The sequence below is a fragment of the Akebia trifoliata genome, chromosome 10, assembly GCF_017979445.1.
Source record: "Akebia trifoliata isolate Shusen 1 chromosome 10, ASM1797944v1, whole genome shotgun sequence".
In the NCBI taxonomy this organism is placed as follows: domain Eukaryota; kingdom Viridiplantae; phylum Streptophyta; class Magnoliopsida; order Ranunculales; family Lardizabalaceae; genus Akebia; species Akebia trifoliata.
The window spans coordinates 1,384,942-1,402,963 of record NC_141384.1 but is presented as its reverse complement, the minus strand read 5'-3'; the positions used below and the strand labels follow the sequence as shown (position 1 = coordinate 1,402,963).

Below are 18,022 nucleotides of genomic sequence, written 5' to 3'. Positions count from 1 at the left end.
TAGCAAAATTATTTATCTAAAAAAATAAATAAAATTTTTAAACTTATCTTCAAATACACTACCAAAAAACCAACACTTGTCACAACTCACAAGGGGTGCCAAACCAAAATCATTGGTATGGTAGCATATGAATAGGTGTGTTGTTATAAAAAGTTGATGTGATAATAGAATCTCTCTTTTATTTCTCTCTTCTAATTATCTATAATACATGGAAGGTGTACTTTGATTTACTCCAATTAATTAAAATTTCTCCTTTTTTTTATTTATTTATTTATTTCCCCTCTTTAAGCTGTTAATAGTTTTTTCATTTATTTTAGATATAAAATATTCGTGCATCAAGTCCCCCTTGTCCCTTAGTCCTGTGCTGCTAAGTGGGCTTACAAATTTGATCATGGTCAAGTACGTATTTCACACATCGATTTATAGATAAAAAAATATCATCATATTCATAGATACAATCCTGTGGACTTAGAATTTATGTTAGGAGATGGAAAAGTTCTGACACTATTTTGTTTTGTTTTGCTTTTTATTTATTTATTTATTTATGACTCTCGTGGTGATGGTGGTGTTGTTACACTCAACACTCTCCACACAGGGTCCCAAGAAGGAAGAGAAGGGGCATTTGGGTGATTGAAGGTAGTTTTAACTGCTATACATGTGCCGGGTGGGCTACCAACGTGTGGTCCACTGAAGCAAAATATATATATATATATATATATATATATATATATGGAAGCGTTCAGAGGCCCTAAAGAGAACCAAACATTGTGCCAAACGTTTTTTCATTATATGGGCTTGCAGTTTTGGAATGGGCTGATTTTTGTGAGGATGATCTCTATGACGAAGATACCATCCTCACCAAAAACCAGCCCATTCTGAAACTTCTAACCCCATCAAAAGGGGTTTATAAAAATCAAATGGTTCATAATTCTTCAACTTGTAAAGTAGGGTTAGAAGTTTCAAATGAGCTAATTTTTGGGGAAGATGATCTCTTTACCATAGAGATCACCCTCACAAAAAATCAGCCTATTCCAAAACTTCTAACCCCTATTTTGAAAAATGTTTGGGAGAATGTTTGACTCTCTTTAGGGCCTCCGCACGCTACCCTATATATATATATGGTCCTATTCAGCACCCACATTTTGCCCAACATATTTTGTCCTACATGGGTTAGAAGTTTTGGAATGGCTGATTTTTGGTGATGATGATCTCTATGGGGAGGAGATCATCCTCACCAAAAATCAACCCATTCCAGTCCATTTTTTATAAACCATTTGTGATGGGGTTAGAAGTTTTGGAATGGGCTGATTTTTGGTGAGGATGATCTCCTCACCATAGAGATCATCCTCACCAAGAATCAGCCTTTCCAAAACTTCCACTACGTCACAAACAATTAAAAACGACTAAATATTGCGGAAAAAATGACGAACTAAAGCCGTCATTTATATACGACGGTTTTCACCAATTTTTTAACCATTAATGACATTTATAATAGCCGATTATAAACAATTAATATTAATCTGTCATTTAATTAGTAAAAGAATCACTATTACCACACCAACTTTTACTAATGTTACACCGATTGGTGTGGCGTTAATAAAAATAGAGTAACATTATTTCCGCACCAACTTTTACCAAATATCATTTTCGATTTCTTCTCTGTATCGTCTTCCTCTAAAAAAAAACCCTAGAGTGAACAAATTGCATTTTCGATTTCTTCTCTCGTTTGTTTCTTCTTCCTCTTAAAAAAATCATAGAGTTTTAAATCTCTAAAGAACAAATCGCATTTTCGATTTCTTCTCTCGCGATTTTCAATTTCGGACTTATGAAATCAGGCGAGGTTCGCGCCGTAGTTCTCTCTCACTCACTCACTCTCTCTCTCTTTCTCAGGCATAATGTTTTCTACATCTATTTGGTAATCTTCTTTGATTATTGTTTAATGTTTAGTAATTTATTTGATTCCGTTTGAGAGCTTCTAATAGAAATCTGATTTGTTCTTCAATTATCTTATTGTTTTTTAATTTTAATATTTGCTTTGATTGATATTTGATACACCATTAGTCAAATTTTTAAAGGAAGTTTAATCTCCAGATAACAAAATGCAGATAAGATTCGGTCCATATTTGTTTTGAATTCCACTTATTCAGAAAGAAGATTTATTAGATTTCGTGTTTGATCTAAATAGATTGTCATTCCATAGATGTTGATTGATCACTTCTTAACCTTTATTTATTCGCAAATCTCAAAGTTCTGTTACGGATTCTGCGATTCCACTATTGATTCGAAGGTTCGCTCATCGTTGGTTCTACTCATCTCTTGAGGCTTAGTAGATTGAGCTTGTTTGTTTAATCTGGTTGGATATCTTCTCGATTTCTTAGTATGATTTTAACGATCCTCACTAATTTTTTTTTAGTTTTTAGAATAAAATTTGCTTATCTCCTTTAAGGAAATTTTATCACTCATCTATAAAATTTGCTGTTGATTTGAAATTATGCATTTTTTTCTGTTGATTTTGTTCTCTCATGGAGAATTCAAGTTCCTGCGAGTCTGGATCGAGTGAGAAGTTTTGTGATTCTCTCATCTAAACAAATGATTTATTTTTATTTTTATTTTTTATTTTCTTCTATTCATGTATGGTGCTACGTGAAACTTTTCCATTCATCAATTAGTATTGAAAATTATATACGATAAAACTCTGGAATTTGATAGAAAAATATACAATATAATAATGTTTCACCATAGGCCTAGAATAATATTTCTAGCTAGATGTCTTAGAAAGTTTGGGAAAAGGACTAGTTTGCAGACTTACCAAGAAACAACCTTAACTGAAAATAACTGATGGTTCCCTTGAATCTGGAGATCAAGAACCCAATCGTGAGATCTTAATACACGATAGATATTATTAGTGCCGTCCATTTTTGTGGTCAGTTTGTAGCAATGTTAGAAATCTCAGTGAGTTAGCTTCATAACTAGGTATAGTTTATTTATTATATTTATTGATTGAGAATTAAGGCCCAAATCTGTGTATGAACCCATGTCTATTGGTATTGCAAGTGTGTTCATATCTATTCTCACTATCTTTTCAAAATGGGTAAGCTAGACTCGAACCCACAAACCTCAAGGTTGCGATGTGCTGCAATATTGTCAATTGAGCTATATAGGTCTTAGCCCACTGCTCTCACTACCTTGAGATGCATTCTGCTAGGTCTTCATCTCGCCTTTTTAGAATGTTCAACTTGAATAACAATGGTTATAAACTTGTAATTGACCAAAACCATCTCATTCAACATAAATTTTCACAAATGCTTTCAGTTGTAATTTTATTATCTTTTTGGTCTTTCCACTCATCCATCTCAATATCCTCATCTTTGCCATGTTCAATCTATTTACATTGTTTCTTCTTGACAAGCAACATTTTTATATTGTCCAAGTCATCAAGTTAACTTGCTGAACTAAGATTTTTTTAACGGGGCACATAGCTGTTGACTCACCAGATTCAGGTTTTGATTTCGTTGATAGACCGTTTATTGAATATTTAGCATAGGTAAGTAGCTTTAAATTGTGATAAAATTTTGTAACAAATACAAAATAAACCTACTCCAATGAACAATATTCAGATCCAACCAAAACTTAACCTATCTCACATGCTAAAGGACAGCACAGCTAGTCATCAAATTAATTTAATCATGTACAGGGGTAGAAGCAAGGAATTTGGTTCATATTGTAGGCAGTCCACCAGCCATGCATATTGGCTGATTTGGTAATGTCCACGACACCACGAGTTTTTTTTGTCATCCTTGTGTCTCCCTTTGTGTCACCCCAGCCCGACTCATTTGCCAATGGGGCTCAAATACAGGAAAAACTGTAAGTCAGCCTGCTATGGATTTCTATTTGGATTTAACAACACCCCAGCCATAAACATGAGGGGTACTGTACTCCCAACGTGCAGTCTTTACAGTCTTCGTGTAAGTTGATCTGTCATTCAAAGCCAACCAAGTCAAAATAAATGCAGCCAATACCAATATTTATTTTTACATGTATTTGCATGATTCAAATGGTTGACATAAATAATAACCCATCCAAGAAATACATATTTTGATTTCACCAATTTCATAATGATATTACTGCAATTCCTTATTTTAAATTACAAAAAAAAAAAAAAAAAGCATTTAATTTAGTAAGATTTGAAATCTTTTTTTGTTTTTTTTTTTGTATGGAAGGGTATCCGAGCCAACTTACACGCACTGACTATTCCCTCATCTCCAGACAAGGCTTACTAAATAAGGCTTTTAACCCTACAGTCTATGACCACAGATATTAGCAACTGGTGGCCACAGATAAAATATATTGATTCTATGGCCTTCATTCAACATTTAAATCTTAAAATGAGATTTTTAGGGAAGTAGAAAATTGATATGTGTATGGGGGAAAGGAGTAGGATATTATACATAGTGAAGAAAATGGTGTAGTTTCATAAATAGGGGTCTAAGTTAACTGGTGTTGTTATATGGGATCATTCTTTGGGATAAAATATATTGATTCTATGGCTTTCATTCAACATTTAAATCTTAAAATGAGATTTTTAGGGAAGTAGAAAATTGATATGTGTATGGGGGAAAGGAGTAGGATATTATATATAGTGAAGAAAATGGTGTAGTTACATAAGTAGGAGTCTAAGGCAGTGTTTGTTTACGCTATTTTTCAGCGCTTAATGCTGAAAAAAATTAAAATCCAGCACTTTTTGTTAAAATAGCGTGTTTGTTTACTCTATATTTTCAGCGCTTATTGTTGAAAATAAGTGAAAAAAATTCAACACTATTTTGATGCTGAAAAAAAGTGCTGAAGCGATAAGCACTTTGCTTTTTTCAACATGGACAAGTATGCCCTTCGTTTTTTTGAGCATGGACAAGTATGTCCTTATTCTTAAAAGGATATTACCACTTATATCGCATTGATAAGTATATAAACACCTCACAAATTAATAAACTCACACCATGACTAAATTATTTTGTCTTATATGGGTTAAAAGTTTTGGAATGAGTTGATTTTTGGTAAGGATAATCTCTACAATGAGGAGATCATCCTCACCAAAAATCAGCACATCTTGAAACTTCTAACCCTATCAAAACAAGTTCAAGAACCATAAATCGTCCTTTTTTTTATTTGAAAATTATTTTTGAATAGTTAGAAGTTTCAAAATAGACTGATTTTTTGTGAGGATGATCTCTAGACCATATAGACCATCCTCACTAAAAATTTGCTCATTCCAAAAACTTTAACTCATATAAAACAAAAAAAAATAAAATTTTGCTATAGTGTAGGTTGCCCTTATTAATTCAGAGGGTGCTTTTATAATTACACATCCTTCATTTTCATCGAAAATTATTCATCCAAAATTAAGCTCTTTTAAAGTTGATTTCAAATTTTGGTGACTTGTATGACATTATTATTTTTAATTTGAAATTTGTGGGCGTTTATAAATAGAAATTATTATTTATAAATTGAAAATTTGAGTATTATTTATTATTTAAAAATAAATTGTATTTTAATTTTATAAGAAATAATATATTTTATTGTCTTTGATAATAAATAAGCATTTGAAACATGCAAACAAAGTAAAATATGATTGTAAGGGTAACAAAAACAATTTACCAGTTTCAGCAATGTGTAACAAACATGATTCAGCATCTAAACAAACAATTTTTTCAGCACTTAAATTTAGCGCTTATAAGTTTCAGCACTTAATGCTATTCAGCACTTATTTTTTTTAGTTTAACAAACAACACCTAAGTTAACTGGTGTTGTTACATGGGATCATTCCTTATTAAGAGAAGAAATGCAGTAGTTACATGACGTGTAAAGATAAGAGTGAAAGTAGGTGTGTAAGTGAGTTGAGTGGGAACTTTGGCTCCTCCTTTATAAGAAGAATCTGTAGGTGGATCAGATGATGTATTTAAAATAGCGGATCTTGTCTAACAATTAAAGATGGACAGGTAGTATGGTAGAATCAAAGCTTATTTTACTAAAGCTTAAAGACAACACAAGGCCAATAACAGTTTTTTTTTGTTTTTTGTTTTTTTTTTTTTCAATGGCGGATAGGACACAATCATTTGTCACACTTCACAATTTTTCTTTCCCCTTTTAAGTACGGATTGGATCCACTTAATTCTACTTGTCTAAAGTATATAGTCAGCCTCTAGACTTATCTAGAGGGTGTACAAAACACTTATTAACCGACTGGTTCGGTTATGGTTTTTAATTTTTATGACTTAGAACCGGCCCGCTTACCTAGAGGGTGTACAAAATACTTGTTAACCAATTGGTTCAGTTATGGTTTTTAATTTTTATGACTTAGAACCGCCTGTAACTTACTCGCAAAATACCTAGTTTTTAATTTTTATGACTTAGAACCACCTGTAATTAACTCGTAAAATACCATCGATCCTAACTCATCTCAATTATGCACTACTATCAGGCGGGTAGCAAAGACACATATGCCACTTATATATGATAGGTGGACTAATGTGCCTACTAAGCTTAAGGAACAAATTTGGGAGTCTGTCAGTGTGAGTGCATGTGTATTAAATGATTTATTTTTACTTGTAAATTGTAACTATGACTTATTACAAATATAACATATCTTATTTAATTTTCTTTGTAGGGCACCTATCAAATTCAAAAATGGTATAAGGATTGGGTAATCAAAAAAGCAAACTTATATTGGAAAGAATGGAAAAGTAATATCCGTCGAAACGTATATGATAAATATCCAACAGATGCGGAAAGGAAAAAACATGTACCTCATTATGTGAGAAAAGAAGATTGGGAGAGGTTTGTCGACTTCAACTCAACACTTGAGGGCCAAGCTTTGAGGGCGACTGGGAAGCGTGTTAGATAAGAAAATAAAAACACTTATACCTCTGGTAAAAAGGGAAAAGCCCGGGTTGCTGATGAATTGGTAAGTTTAATATCATGTTAGGAATGAAATATGTATATATTGTTCATTTACATATTTGACTGTTTCATTTATAGAGTAAAAAAGATCCTCATAAGGAGATTATCAGGACAGACATATACATTGCCAGCCATGCCAAAAGCCAACAAACAGTGAGAATAATTTATTTATTTATTTTCGTGATTTCTGCAACACCAATACCTTCTGCAACATCAAACACAAAACACCAATAAATCTAAGTGAAAGTCTACGTGCGTATTTGACAAATGGATGTATCGGTTGATGTATCAAATAAGAACTTTTGGGGCGAAAACAACTAATATTGATCAACATCTGTATTGGTTTGATATCTGTATTAGGGACATGTAATGATGAAGAAAATGGTAAAAAGGGTAATTGTTGGTGGGTGATGTGGTAATTTCATAGTGTGGGCGTGGGACCTTAGATGCTGGAAGGGCCACGTGATGTAGCCTCGCTGTTTAACAATAATCCGTACATGAATGACTTAGTTGGAAGTGGTGAGTTCCAGCACTCTGTTTGTTGTTTTCTGGACAAGTACCAAATGGTCTCATCTCATCTACCCATTTAAACCAATTTACTAGACCTTATAATTTGCAATGAACTACATTCAATCAGTCTATAAATATATATATAGTGATGACGAGGTTTACAAACCCTCTCAATGCCACGCATCTCTTTCCAAACTCCTTTAGTACTATGTCTATGTCAGGGAGTTTGGGAGTCAATTTTCACTAGAATAGATCTTTATTGCAAGTACGATCTCTCAAGAACTTCCCCCACTCTACAATTGAGATCTATTCCCTATTTATAATGTTTGGGGCTTGGGAGTGGCTGAAATGTCAAATAAGCACGTAGTTAAACTGTGAGTTCTGTATTTGGAAATGGGTTGTGGTCAGATTTCCCACTTATTTTCTATTAGCATTCCCCTCAGAGGGTTGACTGAACTTGTCACATAGAAGAAGGATGTTTCAAAATAGTTGAGTTTATTCAGGGATGTGCTTGCAACTACAAAAAATTGATAAAGGTGGGTGTCTGGTGGAGGGAAGGTGAGAATTGTTGCCAGGCTTGTATTAGGTGTACTTTGTTGGGGATACAAATTTATTTTCACATTGCTCATTATGGAGGAAGTGTCTATATGGCTGGATTCTTTGGTTTGGTAGGGAGGGCAGAAGTTGAGATTAAGAGCATGAGGATGGGCCATGTGATTGAACATGAGGATAGTAATTTTGAATGGAAGAAAGTTTGACTGAAGAAAGCTGAGTATTTTTTTTTTTCCACAGAGACCAGTCTTCGGTCATAGAGTACTAGATTGAGTGCGATATTGAGAGGTCCAACTTCCAAGTGCTGACCCTTCAAACTTGCTGACTCCTCAAATTCTCCAAACAAGAGTTCTAAAACTTGGCCACTCGGCAAGTCATTCCAGTCTTTGGAAACTATTAGGTGAGATGTCCAATGTTAATTCTCTTGCCACCCCATCCACTATGAAGTATCCTGTCTTTTGGGTTGAGATTAGTCCTTACGGTCACACATTTTTCTAATACACAATAAAATAAATTAGGAGGCCATCCCATTTCAAATTCGAAGAGATAACACAACTTAGACTAGAGGGGTAAGTCAATATAAGACTATATTGGTTGGTTTGATTGCCGTGAGTGGTTGTCGGTGGTTCATGAGAAAGTAAGGTGATCTATCAAATCTCAACTATGGAGTGTGGAGTGACGACGACTTGGAGACTTTTCTAACCTCAAAATGAGGTTGAACGTACATGCTCCATGGGGATTGGTTGGAAATATATATATATATATGAAGTTTTCATCGAGAAATATCACACGCAATAAGTGGTCAGAGAGAGACTCCACATGATTTATTCAGTAAAAATTGACAAGTATACACTCTTCTCGCTTTGCTTAAGATTGACAAGTTGCACTTCTCATAAAGAAAAAAGTCCTATTCAATCTTCCCATCAATTGACACCTCAGCCCTCTAAATTCCACGATGTAGAATGGGTTAAAAACAAAATTCTTTGGCTAGATCTAATAATTTGAAAATTGATACCAATGTGGTTTTCTTTGACTTATTATGATGATCTATTTGGCTATTTTGTATCTGTACTTGTTTTTTGGTATAGAGCCTCTGAATGGAATTAGGTCCAATGTTATTGTTGTAGGTAAGAAATAAATTTAGAGGGACTTGTTTTGTTTTTTTTTTAATAGTTGTTATTCTTTATATTTCTTAATTATTATTTATTTTGCAGGAGGCCATCAATAGAATGATTGCTAATGACCCTTCTAATAAACATAATGATCTAGACCATGACCCCGTGGCTGTGGTATGTGCATTATTTTAATTAGGATATTTTGTAATTATGATATAATGTTGTGTAGTAGGCATTGATATTAGTAAGTATGATATCATATCGTTAGTAGGTATTGATATTATACACTTTTTGTACAGATTTGTGGTCTTGATAGTCGGGGTCATGTTCAGGGAATGGGTTCAGGTGTTTTCAAGACTTTTGTGCATGCTTCAATTCCTTACAAGCAAGCCTTGGCGTATGAGATGACAATCCTTCATAATAGAGTGGATAAGTTGACAGAAGCAGTGCAAAAGATAAATGAGACTTTACAACAATCAAAATTTTCTACTAGGACACTAATGCGGTCTTCCACCAATCACGGCAGTTTTTCACAGGTACAACATTGGCATTTTACTTTTGATAGATGAGTGAACTTCTATTGTTGCAATGATATTATCTACATGATTTTATAGGTAAGGCCTGATTCTCCATATCATGAGTCACATTCTAATCCACCAAGCATACAGATAGGTCCTTGTAAGGTGAATCACTTACAATGACCACATGATTGTGCTGTCGAAGGAAGAGTGATAGGTGTATCTAATGTAGATTCAGATAGTTACGATATTCTTATAGATGAGATCCTTGATGGGAATGTGATTCTACAGAGTGGAGAAGGAACATTCGCTGATTTGACATGTGGTGATATTATTGATCGGCCCAAATTTCGAATAAAGTTTTACTGAACAGAAGAACTTTTCTTACTTTATATGGTAGATAAACACTAAACATAAAAAATTATAATAAAATAATTAAATGTTTAACAATGATAGTTATGAGAACTCTTTTATTTTGTAATTTGGTATATTCATCTTTCTGCATAATTACTTGGATTGCTTTAGGTTGACAGTGTCACTACTATATATCTGATAATATTTTTTAATTTTTCAACCACAGATTTTGACAATATGTCGCAAGAAGTAGGAATGTATGTTATCCTTAAGAATCACTATGTCATTCTGCCAAGGACCGAGAAAGACAAATGTTGGTTTTGATTTCTACAAGTCAAGTGAAGTGAAGTTAGTAGAAGATATTTTTTGAGAAACTACTTTAAACATTGGGATGTTGATTAAAATCGACACCATGAAAACGGGGCATGTTGGACTATGATTGCACATGTAAAATTTGAAGGAAAATGGTTTCCATTTGAAAAATGTAAATTTTTTTTTTTTTTTTTTTTTTGTTTATTTATTTATTTTGTTAGATTTCAATTTTCTGTTCAATGAAAATTGTCATTTTCTTTTTAAGTGAAAAATATGAAAAATGACAAACAATAGTGGTTAAATAATTAAAAAAAAGTTGACACAAAAACGACAACTTTAAGCCCTCGTTTATATCTATTAATTAAATTTAAATTTGACAAAAAAAAATCCGTCGTTTTATTTTGACAGAGCATAGCCGTCTTTTTCCACAACACTTTGTTGACACGTGCCAACCGTTGTTCCCTCAAAACAACATCGTTTTTTACAATTGCCCTTGCGACGGTCGAGGCCATCATTTTCTAAAAAACGACGGCTTTGGCCCGTCATTTTTTGTGAAATATGACGTAGTCTAACCCATGTAGGACGAAACATGTTGGGCAAAATGTTGGGTGCTGAACATTTCCCATATATATAATAGAGCAAGCCTCTCTTGTTCTAAGCATCCCAAACACCCGAAAATCTTCAACCTCAACCAATATTATCCACAAGAACTTCAAACACAACATCAGATAGGAAGGCCTTATCCTCCTGTCCATGATAAAATAAATAATTCTTGATTGATTTTTAAGCTGAAAATCCAACTAAACCCAACATTCCTTTCATGATGTTTTTTTTTTTTTTTTTACTGCTTTTTTGGTGTGGTTATTAGACGATAAAAATACATAATAAATAGAATAAAAGTACAAGAAAGTCTTCCAAAAGACTAATAGGAGTGAAATACAGGACATGTACATGTAGGGCGTGTAACATATGCCCCTCCCACTTCAATTATCAATCTAAATCAAATAGTGAGCCAACTTGCCATGAAAGAAAATCTGAACTCGGAAAATTAACTTGTTACCGACACACTCAAATCTAGAAGTCTATTAACTAAATATGAACACGAATGAAACTAGCGCTTATGTGTTCACATTTGAATTAGGAAACACAATGTGATAAAAGAGCATTCGAATTTCATAAAGTGTATGTGTGTGTGTGTGAGAGAGAGAGAAAGAAAGAGAAGGGATTGGAAGAAAAGAGAGTTCTTTTTAGATTTTTCTTTCCCTTTTAGTATATGCAGGGGTATCTCTAACAGACACCGTGCTCCCATCTTTTTAGAAAAGTGACAACTGTGGGGCAAGAACAGCAATGTGAGAAAACTACAAAGTCTTGAGTTTTGGAACGTGTCAAGTAAAATAAAATTCGGCCATGTGAATCTCCCAAGTCCGAAGGGCCGAGACTTCAATTTTGTTTTCTGTTTTTAAAGTTTTAATTTGTGGGTCCATGCCATCTAAGGACATAAGAATCCTTATTGATTTAGAGAAATCTTATTGGCATCTCAACTTTTACTTATGACACATCAATCCTTTTAAAAATATTTTGATGCCCTACAACTCCTTGTTTGTTATAAACTTTTATTTGTTATTGTAAAAAAATGTTAATTTTTTATGGTCATTTGTTTAAAATTTGAATTATGATTTGAAAATTGATTAAAGTTTCTTTTTTTCTTTAAGTTCTGTTTAAACCTTTTAAAATTGGTTCTTGATTAAAGTTTTTAGATTAGTTAAGGTTTTTAAATTGATTAAGATTTTTAAATTGGTTTAGGTTTTAAAGTTTTACATTAATTGAAAAAATTACGAGCTTTTCAGTGGGCTTTTATCTGAATTGTCCTTTAATGTATTCAGAAGATTTTCCTAAGCACAGGGGTCTCTAATTGTGTTTCAGATGCCATGGGTATTTTTGTCACTTTGTTAAATTATTCAAATTTTTGCAAAAAATTTCATTCGGTTCTTGAATGATGATTTCTATGTCCCAAAATTGAGTGCTCCTAGAATTGCACGGTTTCTAAACATATGTTTAGTGTGAATGATATTTTTGTCATTTTGTTGGGTTTTGTAGATTGTGAATATAAGTGTGCATAATTCATGTCTCAAGAATGTAGTCAAAGCCATCAGAGGAGTCATTGAGATGAGGTTGAGAATAATGAAAGGAAAGGCCTAGCACAAGCTTTCTATTTCTCAATTGTCTTTTGCTCATCATTAGAAATCAATAGAAACCAAGGTGACAAGTTTCTAAATCGGATGGTAGCAAAATGGTGTCTACAAGGGTATTACAAATTTCATTTTTCTTAATGTTCGTTTTAATTTCAAAAATATGTTTTTTACAGTAAATTTGTCACTTTTATAATCAACAACTTCATTGATATATTGCCAGTGAGATTGCAAGTAACGGTGAGTTGGTTGGTATTTTGTCAACGGATTTGTTGATTATAAAAGTGAAGAATTCACTTGAAAACAAGTTTTTAGAATTAAAATGAATAGTGCACCGAAACCAGAATTTTTCCATATTGAGTGCACGAAATGGTAACTTACCCATTCTTCGATAGTAGCATATAAATTGGAGTCTAAAAGTTGGTGTGGCAATAAAATCTCTCTTTTATTTTCTCTCTTCCCATTATGGATGGATGGAAGGCATACTTTGATTACAAGAAGGGGTATTACAAATTTCATTTTCTTTATGCTCATTTTAATTACAAAAACATGTTTTTTACAGTAAATTCGTCACTTTTATAATCAACGACTCCATTGATATATTGCCAGTGAGATTGCAAGTAACGGTGAGTTCGTTGGTATTTTGTCAATGGATTCGTTGATTATAAAAGTGAAGAATTCACTTGAAAACAAGTTTTTGGAATTAAAATGAATTGTGCACCGGAACCAGAATTTTTCCATATTGAGTGCACGAAATGGTAACTTACCCATTCTTTGATGGTAGCATATAAATTGGTGTCTAAAAGTTGGTGTGGCATTAAAATCTCTCTTCCCATTACAGATGGATGGAAGGCATACTTGGATTTACTCCCATTAAAATTTTCTTTAAAAAAAAAAAATCCCCTCTTCCCATTCAGAGACCAATAATTTCTATATCTTTATCATTTTTTGTTTGAAATTCATGGAAACAATGGATACAAGTGAAGAGATGCTTAAATATTCACCCCAAATAATTCCCAATCAAGGATAATCCATCACATTCGAACACTTCAATGGTATATCTCCATTTTCTCACAATTTTTTATTTATAACCCTAATAAATTTAGGTTAAAGGTTAAATTTCTGAAAAGGAGTGAAGAAGGTGAGAAAAATTTAAATTTTAATTGGGTATTCTTGTTAAAATGGGTGCCCCAAGTAATGTCAATGATTCTGTAATAAAATGGGCATGCCCCTATGAAAATGGGTGCCCCAACTAAAACCATGGGTGCCTTTAACACCACTCTTTATTGAAACCCTAGAATAAAATTAGGAGAGAACACAAAGGTCAATTCATTTTAGGGAGCATTACCATTTCGTGCGTATTAATATGGAAAAATTCCGATTTCAATACACTGTTCATTTTAATTCCAGAAACATGTTTTCCAACGAGATCGTCAATTTTATATCAATGATTTCGATGATAAAATACCTGTGATATTTGAGTTTAAAATTATCAGCAATATCGCTAGTAATTTATCAGCAAGATCGTTGATTACTTTAGATTTTTATTTCCCATTTAGTAAATGCAGGGGTATCTGTAATAGACACCATGCTCCCATCTTTTTAGAAAAGTGACAATTGTGAGGCAAGAATATCAATGTGAGAAAACCACAAAGTCTTGAGTTTGGTCACTGTTGTGTGGTTCCTTTAGAGGCAAGTGGGGAACAACTTGGATTTTTCTTTCCCTTTTAGTACATGCAGGGGTATCTCTAATAGACACCATGTTCCCATCTTTTTAGAAAAGTGACAATTGTGAGGCAAGAATATCAATGTGAGAAAACCACTAAGTCTTGAGTTTTGGAACGTGTTCAAGTGAAAAGAAAATTCGGCCATGTGAATCTCCCAAGTCCGAAGGCCAAGACTTCAATTTTGTTTTCTTTTTTTAAAGTTTTAATTTGTGGGCCCATGCCAACTAAGGACATACGAATCCTTATTGATTTAGAGAAATCTTATTGGCATCTCAACTTTTACTTATGACACATCAATTCTTTTAAAAATATTTTGATGTGCTACAAAAAGAAAAAAGAAAATTGGTGTGTTAATCACAACTCCTTGTTTGTTAAAATCTTTTATTTGTTATTTTAAAAAATATGTTAATTTTTTATTGTTATTTGTTTAAATTTTGAATTATGATTTGAAAATTTGATTTTCTTTAAATTCGGTTTAAACCTTTTAAAATTGATTTGTGATCAAGGTTTTTTAAATTGATTAAAGTTTTTAGATCAATTAAGGTTTTTAAACTGATTAAAATTTTAAATTGGTTAAGGTTTTAAAGTTTTACATTATTTGAAAAAATTTAGAGCTATTCAATGGGTTTTTATTTGAATTGTCATTTAATGTATTTAGAGGATTTTCCTAACCGTATGGGTCTCTTATTGTGTTTCAGGTGCTGTGGTATTTTTGTCACTTTATTAAATTATTAGAATTTTTGCAAAAATATTTGTTCTATTCTTGAATGATGATTTCTATGTCCCAAAATTGAGTGCTCCTAGAATTGCATGATTTCCAAACATATGTTAAGTGTCGATGACATTTTTGTCATTTTGTTGGGTTTTGTGGATTGTGAACCTAAGCATGCAAAATTAATGTCTCGAGAATGTCGTCAAAGCCATCAAAGGAGTCATTGAGATGAGGCTTGAGGATTTGGAAAGAAAAGGCTTAGCACAAATTTTCGATTTGTCAACTGTCTTTTACTCATCATTAGGAATCGATAGAAACCAAGGTGACAAGTTGCTAAATCGGTTGGGTGGGTAGGTCTTGGGTAGGTTTTTTTTTTTTTTTTTTGGGGGGGGGGGAGTCTACAGGAAAGGGGTATTACTAATTTCATTTCCTTTATGTTCTTTTTAATTTCAAAAACAAGTTTTTTTTACAATAAATTCGTCACTTTTATAATCAAAGAATTCATTGATAAATTGTCAATGAGATTGCGAGTAACGGTGAGTTCATTGGTATTTTATCAACGGATTCGTTGATTATAAAAGTGACGAATTCACTAGAAAACAAGTTCTTGGAATTAAAATCAAAAGTCCATTGGAACCAAAAAATTTCCATATTGAGTGCACAAAAAGGTAAGTTAACCATTCTTTGATGGTAGCATATGAATTGGTGTGTAGAAGTTGGTGTGGCAATAAAATCTCTCTTTTATTTTCTCTCTTCCCATTACAGATGGATGGAAGGCATACTTGGATTTACTCCCATTAATTAAAATTTTCCTTAAAAAAAAAATCCCCTCTCCCCATTAAGAGACCAATAAATTCTACCTTTTCATCATTTTTTGTTTGAAATTCATGGAAACAATGGATACACGTGAAGAGATGTTTGAATGTTCACCCAAATCATTCTCAATCAATAATAATCATCACATTTGAACTCTTCAATGGTAAATCTCTATTTTCTCACAATTTTTTGTTTATAACCCTAATAAATTTAGGTTATAGGTTAAATTTTTGTAATTTCTGAAGGAATGAAGAAGGTGAGAAAAATTCAAATTTTAATTGGATATTCTTGTAAAAATGGGTGCCCCAAGTAATGTCAATGATTCAGCAATAAACCCTAGAGAAAGGGTTCAAATCTTGTTTACTTGGATTGTAGTTGTATCACCTTGCCTATCCCAAGGGGGGGTACTAAATTGAAATATACAGGTAATGACATGTCTGAGAATTATCTATACATGGAAGGGTGTACTTTGATTTACTCCAATTAATTAAAAATCCCCCCCCCCTCCCCCCCCCTTTTCTCCCTCTCCAATTACTCTCCCAATAATTTTGTTCCATTTTCTTTTTTTTTTGGCACATGCACCGCCCCCTTGGAAAGAGTCAAGGGTCAAACGAACCCTCGAGGATGGCCCCAAGGAATTCATTGCTTCGTGTGGTGTTAGCACTTGACCTACACTTTCTGAGGACGATTTTATCTAAATTTTGTTCCTTTAATTTAGATAAAATGCTTTGAATACAATCAAGCTCCTGTGTCCCTTCGTCCTGTTTTGCGCAGGTGGGATTACAAATTTGATAATGGTCAAGTATTTTTTTTTTGCTTTGTTATTGTTCACACATTGATGTATATATCACAAAATATCATCATTTTCACTAATACAATTCATGTGGACTCAGGATTCATGTTAGGAGAAGGCAAAGTTTTTACACTAATCGAGAGTCTCGACTGATAATGTATTTGGGATTGTAATAATTGTAACGATTTATCATAAAATCACCTTCATCAAATAAAATAGAGGTACATAATCAGAGAATAGAAAGGTAAAATAACATAGGATTTGTCCAATATTTGATTAAATTGACCTACTTGAGAGAATATTTTTTGCTTTCTTGGTGAAAGTCTGATTTAAATCCAACACCTCCACAACTTTTTTCAAAGAAATGAACTCTACGAAAGGGAAAATAAATAATAACATCTAAGGTGGTAACATTATTGTCAATCTAAATTGTTCACACATATAACATAGAAAATCCCCTAAATAGAAATCTAGATACATCTAACGATCCTTTGGTGTTGAAAGAAATCTACAAATGCATTTATATTACCAAACACCATTTCTCGTCATTGAGAATTGAAGTAGAGAAGTGCAACATAATCCCCATAACCCAATAAAATACGACACTAAAAAACTTATGTAGAAACTCGTAAGATTTCTCGTGTCATTTTCTCCTGCATTTGAAGGTCTTGGAATTAGTGACGGTATTCTAGTAGCAGTACAACTTTTTATTAATGGAGGTCCACAAAGAAAGGAGTTGCCTTCATAGCATTTTTCTTTGAAAGTCGCAAATTGATTCTTCATATCCGGTGTCTTACCATTTAAGTTGTTATGAACTACAGTGAAGACGACTAAACCGTCTTTTATCAAGGCGTCGTTAATGAGTTTAAACGGTTGGAAGCCGTTTCAAATCTCAGGATTTGGAACGGCTAAAAACCGTTCCACAATTTGTATTTATAAAATGGAATGCACTAATTAAAAAAATACCTTAGATATCGATTTAAAATCCGATGTCTATTAGACTGATGTCTTAAGTCTACGCACCTATTACCCATATTCAAAATAGACCCAAATAGATAACGTTAAGGTTCTTTATCACATTAATTTATACACAAAAAAAGTTACAATGAGTCATAATTTACAAAATTACCAAGTCCTTCACCATCAATACTTTTAACCAACCATGCTTACAAATAAAAACCCTATTACTAAGATGCCACCTTTCAATTTGGATAGAAGTTATGTTGCCTTGCCAGGGAAGGCAACACCATGGGAATTTTGAGCTTAAAAGTGAAGTATTGGACAAATGTGTACTCATCTCCATTTTTGAAATCTTGGATCAAGCTGAAAATAAATTGTTCTTTGTATAATATATAACAAATGTGTAGTCATCATGATCATCATTTCAGTAAGAGAAACAATTTTTTTTAATGGATCTATAAGAGATGACCATAGTTAAGGGACATGTCATTAATTATAAAACGTAGGTGT

The 18,022-nt window shown here is 32.9% G+C and overlaps 1 protein-coding gene across 2 annotated transcripts in view; it reads left to right on the top strand.

The window, feature by feature from the left end:
* Positions 1-18,022, top strand: part of LOC147392629 (glutamate dehydrogenase-like) — a 48,575-nt gene that overhangs the window by 13,982 nt on the left and 16,571 nt on the right. The gene's annotated exons all lie outside the window — the stretch shown is intronic.